At 36.9% G+C, this 6,279-nt stretch overlaps 1 long non-coding RNA gene across 1 annotated transcript in view; it reads right to left on the reverse strand.

Annotated features, from left to right (window-relative positions):
• The window catches only part of LOC118767582, a 6,364-nt gene extending 358 nt beyond the window's left edge, over positions 1-6,006 (reverse strand). Inside the window, exons 1-2 of the long non-coding RNA XR_005003501.1 lie at positions 5,994-6,006; positions 269-275 (exon numbers count right to left, since the gene is read on the reverse strand). This is a non-coding gene — a long non-coding RNA (uncharacterized LOC118767582). The remainder of the gene's footprint in view (positions 1-268; positions 276-5,993) is intronic.
• Between the last annotated feature and the right edge of the window lie 273 nt (positions 6,007-6,279).

Below are 6,279 nucleotides of genomic sequence, written 5' to 3' on the forward strand. Positions count from 1 at the left end.
CGTATTATATTAATAGTGAAACATGTGTGCGAATAATCCATATTTTTATTGCTTTTTCTTTTGTCTTGCTCGATTACGTTTTGGTTCTTCTGCTAAATTTTTCTTGAGAACATTTCTTAGTGGTAAGACCATAGCGGATCTATTTCTAGTATAAGGGTGTCCACATAGTGGTTTCCCTCTAATATTTATATAATACAATTTTAGTGAACCGTCAGTTTTTTTATATGCTAGACCACTGGTGTGAAGTCGATGTTAATTAAATTAATACCTAATTTCTCACCCTCATTTAAATTTACATATATATATGTATGTATGTATGTATGTATGTATGTATGTATGTATGTATGTATGTAGTGATTGTCAGTAAATAAGAAGGATTTTTCTATTATTTCTTGCTTTCCACTTCTTAGAAGAAGTCAGAAGTGGAGCTAATCAGGAACATTGTCACAGGAATATGCTGACCCCGATGAAGCAACTGATCAAGCATAATTGAAGACAAAGATGATGTCGTCTGTAGATAACCTACGTCAGAGAAAGCTGTCCAATCATTGTCAAATTTTTGCGTAATACGTGCCGTTCTTTCAGCAATGAAAAAAATAAGATAGTAAAGAGTTTTACTGCATTTAATAATGACAGCTTGAAACGATTTGTCGATTTTGACTGCAAAAAAAGTGAAATTGTCATCAACGCTGCGACGATGCTGGAAATTAATTCTGTTGATGTAGAATCCTTTACAACTGCACTGACACCTAAAAAATTGTCATCACAGCCCACAGCGAATATAATATATAATTTAAATAACAAAAATATATTCCACTGCGTTAGACATGTTTACTTAGAAAGTTAAAGAAAAGAATAAGAATAATATCCACCCTGTTCCAAAATTAACTCACGCTACAATGATTATAAAGATTACGTTGCAAAATATTACCTACATGTTATGTGGCCTGCCACATTCTGTTGGCATATAAACATTATTATTTTGCTGAAGTTTCGCCTCAAATCAGTTCTAGAAGAGCAAAACTAAGTAATTCTAAGTAATTCCCACTGTGACGTGTGTATATATATATATATATATATCACTGTAATCACCGAGACCGACGAGGCTATCAGATGTAGCCACACACCGCTGGTCACAATGCGCTTCGCATTGTTTAAGCCTTCAAATGACGGGCAGGCCAACAGAAGAAAGAGTGAGAGAAAGTTGTGGCGAAAGAGTACAGCAGGGATGGGCACCACCCCCTGCCGGAGCCTCATGGAGCTTTAGGTGTTTTCGCTCAATAAACACTTACAGCGCCCGGTCTGGAAATCGAAACCGCGATCCTACGACCGCGAGTCTGCTGTCCTAACCACTGAGCTATTGCCACACTCACACACACACACACACACACACACACACACTAACACATTCACACACAAATATATATATATATACAATGTTATATAAGCTTACTTATATATATATATATATATATACACAATGTTATATAAGCTTATATATATATATATATATATATACACACAATGTTATATAAGCTTATATATATATAATATATATATATATATATATATATATATATATATATATATATAATATATATATAGTTGAAATTTACAGAAAAAGAAAAGACGAAGACAGGTGCATAAGCAACAGTCTTTTACGTTCCGAGCAACCTCGTACTACCTTAGTAATGTAAGGGTCTACCTTAATGAGATTTTGCCGAATAGGAAGGTTGGACGCAAAGGTTCTGTAGAATATCCCTCGTATTTACCCAACCTCACACCACTAGAATTTTTTATCAAGATGCTCAAAAGAAAATGTTCTCGGTACCAAACCGGTGGCAGTCAACGAACTGAGGGTAGCAGTTGAACGAGAATACGCATAAATATTATTTTCTACTCTAGGCACAAGGCCCAAAATTTTGCGGGTAGGATGCCAGTCGATTAGATCGACACCAGTACACAACTGATACTTAATTTATCGACCCCGAAAGGATGAAAGGCAAAGTCGACCTCGGCGGGATTTGAACTCAGAACGTAAATTTGAACAGACGAATATACACATAAATATGGTACGAAATGTTTCTTGGTGTTTTGCGATTTCGTTGCTTCGCATTATGAACGGTGCCTGGACCAGGACTGTCACCCTTTTGAAAACAGGCGTTCATTAAACTAAATTAAATTCTGTGTGTAAATTCTATTAAATTATGAAATGAAATGCATTGCAATTAACACTGACTTTATAAACACTTAGTATGTGTCTACATATTGCGGACACCCTACGCACTCTCACACACACACACACACACACACATTCACATATATTGCACGTAAAGTAAGTTACATTATTTTAAGTTTACGGTAGACCATTGAGCACTTTGTATCGTATATATTGAAATATATAAGGCGGCGAGCTGGCAGAAACGTTAGCGTACCGGGCGAAATGCGTAGCCGTATTCCGTCTGCCGTTACGTTCTGAGTTCAAATTCTGCCGAGGTCGACTTTGCCTTTCATCCTTTCGGGGTCGATAAATAAAGTACCAGTTTCGCACTGGGGTCGATGTAATCGACTTAATCCCTTTGTCTGTCCTTGTTTGTCCCCTCTGTGTTTAGCCCCTTGTGGGCAGTAAAGAAATAGGTATTTCGTCTGTCGTTATGTTCTGAGTTCAAATTCCGCCGAGGTCGACTTTGCCTTTCATCCTTTCGGGGTCGATAAATAGAGTACCAGTTTCGCACTGGGGTCGATGTAATCGACTTAATCCTTTTGTTTGTCCTTGTTTGTCCCCTCTATGTTTAGCCCCTTGTGGGCAGTAAAAAATATATATCGAAATATGTATTTGGTAATATAATTACTCTTTCACTTCTTTGAGTCATTGGACTCTGACTATACTGAAGCATCATCTTGGAATACATACATGTGTGCGAGTGTGTGTGTATGTGTGTATGCATATGTATGTATATGTATATATGTACGCGTTGGTGGGTGTGATGTGTTGTGTTCGTGGTTGTAGCTCATTAGTAACTGTAATGCGTGTTGTGTGCTACACGTTGTCGAGTTTTAGTTTTTATTTGTCTGTAGTTTAATGTGAATGCTAGTGTAACAACGACTATACCATGTCTGTGATCGTACATGTGAGTAGCTGTGCAGTGGGTGAACGTTTGCCATCCATCCTATCGGATTGTTTTTGTTCGTTATTCTACAACTTCCCGAATGTGTCTGTGTTTGTGTATGCGTCTGCATTTTTGCGTTGGTGTTGGCCCATCCCAGATGTGCAAGCACTATTATAACATAAGGCACACTTGTATCTTCTAAAGGATCGACAGCTGTTCAGAAATTAAGTAATTTCGAGAAGTGCAGAGAAGGAATAGCGTTTCAGGAGCAACTGTGTTTATGTTGTAGATGTGTGGCCGCCATGGGAGATCATCAGAAATTGTGAGGTCTGCCGTTTGTAAACTTTCGAAAGGTTTTAATTATAAACTCTTCATTTTGATGCAGAGAAGGCGTACTGTTATCAGTATGCTCCTTTGATATTTGTAATGACTTTATATTTTCGTTTGAACATATCACGTTGTTATGTCACCATCGGAAAATAGCTTTAGAGTTTCCGTTCATTGACAGTATTGGGTTGTCCGGAAAGTTCGTGCCGATTTTTAAATGAAAAGAAAAAGGTCAATAAATACTTGCCATTACATTTTTAATCAACCAAATATGAACCATTTTGTTGCACAATGCGTCTCCATCTTTCCTTTAACTTGAAAATACCCTCTTCCCAGAACTGAGGTAGTTTCATGGGAAAGAATTCATTAAGGTATCTTTTTACGTCAACCAAGGAATTGAAATTTTTACCATTAAGACCTGAATAAGTGAAAATCCGAAGGAACAATATCTGGTGAATATGGAGGGTAGGTAAACACATCCCAGCCGAGCTGCAGCAAGTTTTGTCTGGTTCCCAAAGCATCAAGTGCCGAAAATGAACTGTCTTATCTTCCATTTTAAAGGGTTACAGAATTAACACAGGTTATAGGAACATAAATCTTCTTCCACGAAAAGATATCTTAAACTGTGCTCTAAATGGAGGTATAGTAAAATCCTATTTTATGGACTCAACCATGTTCTAAAATAAGTCGAAAGTTAAGCTACTATAAATCGGCACGAACTTTCCGGACAACCCAATAAATCACGTCCTATATAGGAATGTAGATTGCGGTTAGATGTCACATTTGTTCAAAATGTTATTCTGGAAAAAGCGTGTTTCTTTATAAGTGTCAGCAAATTGAGTTCCACGGTATGATAAACATTTGAGTAGAGTAAATATGTCTGCATTTCAGGATCGATGAAAATTCTTTTGACTGTGGAAGACTATCATAGAGAAAGACAAACAATTGTTGCCGGAGTTGTTTTGTTGATATTGCTGTTGTTGTTGTTTGCTTCCATGCTAAGCCGAGATCGTCCAGACTTATGATCAAATACATTCCACCACTGGTCCTCGAATATTTTCAGATAGAGTTTATATCTGAATTCCCTGTTTGTGAGGTTTCTTTGTGATTCGGGATAAATTCAGTAGCGAATTCTAACAAGTCACATAGATGTAGAGGGTTTGTAGGACACAGCGTGAGACGACTGTTGTTATCGTTAGGCCTAACTCATCGTAAAGTCAATACCACCATGACTGATATCCAATCTACAGTGGAGAAGGCTAGCCACTGGATTTGGTTAAAAAGAGACGATGAGCGATGGCTAGAAGTATATTGAGTTCTTATAACCAGCTGATCTAGCAAGCGGGGCCTCAATCAGTGAGGGGGGGGGGGCCGGTGCGCATTGATGCCGTCGAGAGGTAGCCCCGAAACGGCGCGCATTCTCTCCTGATGACCCCATACACTTGCTAGCTTCCGGTATACGGAGCTCTCAACTGGTAGCACTTGCATGTGCAAGTTGTTTGCAAGACATCAGATATTAGTTCATAGTTGAATAATTTAATGGAATTACATAACAAGCTCAGAATACGCTCGTTAGTGATAACAGAAGAAGACTCATTGTCATTATATTTCAATGCGGTATTGTTTGAAAATAGATGCAATGTTCATATTAATCAATTAAATGGAGCTGCTTCAAACGGCCGTACTGAATTGACACCTGTACATCTTTGTTACTTATTTATGTGCTGCTCACCTAACGTGGAATCTGCACATCGGAAAAACTATAGAAAGTATCTTTATAAAAAATACATGTCAGAATTACCAAGAACGGATATCTTCCCTTGGCTGGGTTGAGCTGTCTGCACACACGCAGGAATATTAGGTACTAAAACCTTTACACGGAGTCTTGGTATTCAATATTCAAATTGTTGAGGTGTGGGGATTATACCGAACTAGCAAGGTACCTCAATTTAAGTACTTAATTCAACTGAATCTTAATTATGTGTGTGCGTGTGTATGTATCAGCCGAAATTGCGAAGATAATCTGGTACTCGACTGAGGAAAGAAAACTTCGATTGACCCATCCTTGTTTTCTTTGTATCGTCTATCTGGATGTTTTGTTGTCCCATTTTTTGTCCAGATATTTTGAGTTATTTATTTATATTTTTATATTTATTTATTTATATTTTATATTTATTTATTTATATTTTTGTATTTATTTATTTATATATATATATATATATATATAATATATATATATATATATAAGCGGCGTAGTACACTTTGTCTCTATATGTATATATATATAATATATATATATGTGTTGTATATATGTATATATAAATTCATATATGCATGTATATGTATATATATATAGGTGTGTGAGTGTGTGTGTGCGTGTGTGAGTGTGTACGTGTGTGTATAACTACTAAACACGAAACTCTCGGTCCTTGAGTCACTTATGTAACTTTACAATTAAGAAGTGAAAAACTACAAAAAAGAAATATATACGTGCTTTAGTTTTCCTATTGAGTACTATTTCTCGTATTTGTGGCACCAACCTAAACACGCACACACACACACACACACGTGTGTGTGCGTGTGATTTGCTGAAGTTGCTAAATTCGCAAGTATTGACGAGGAAGCCGAATGGCTTCCGCTTTTCGAAGGAACTCTCTTGCAATATTTATTTTGTAACGATCCGCAGACACTTCCTTACCACATTCAGTGTCAAAATTTCAATGAACCTATAACCAGATACGCTATTTCTCACAAAATTATGATATAAAATAGAAATAAAAATGGCTTCGCTAATCATCTCCGATTTGTTGCTGTCTGACAATGATAACAGGTATGCGTGTAA

Source organism: Octopus sinensis, linkage group LG23, assembly GCF_006345805.1.
Source record: "Octopus sinensis linkage group LG23, ASM634580v1, whole genome shotgun sequence".
Classification (NCBI taxonomy): Eukaryota; Metazoa; Mollusca; class Cephalopoda; order Octopoda; family Octopodidae; genus Octopus; species Octopus sinensis.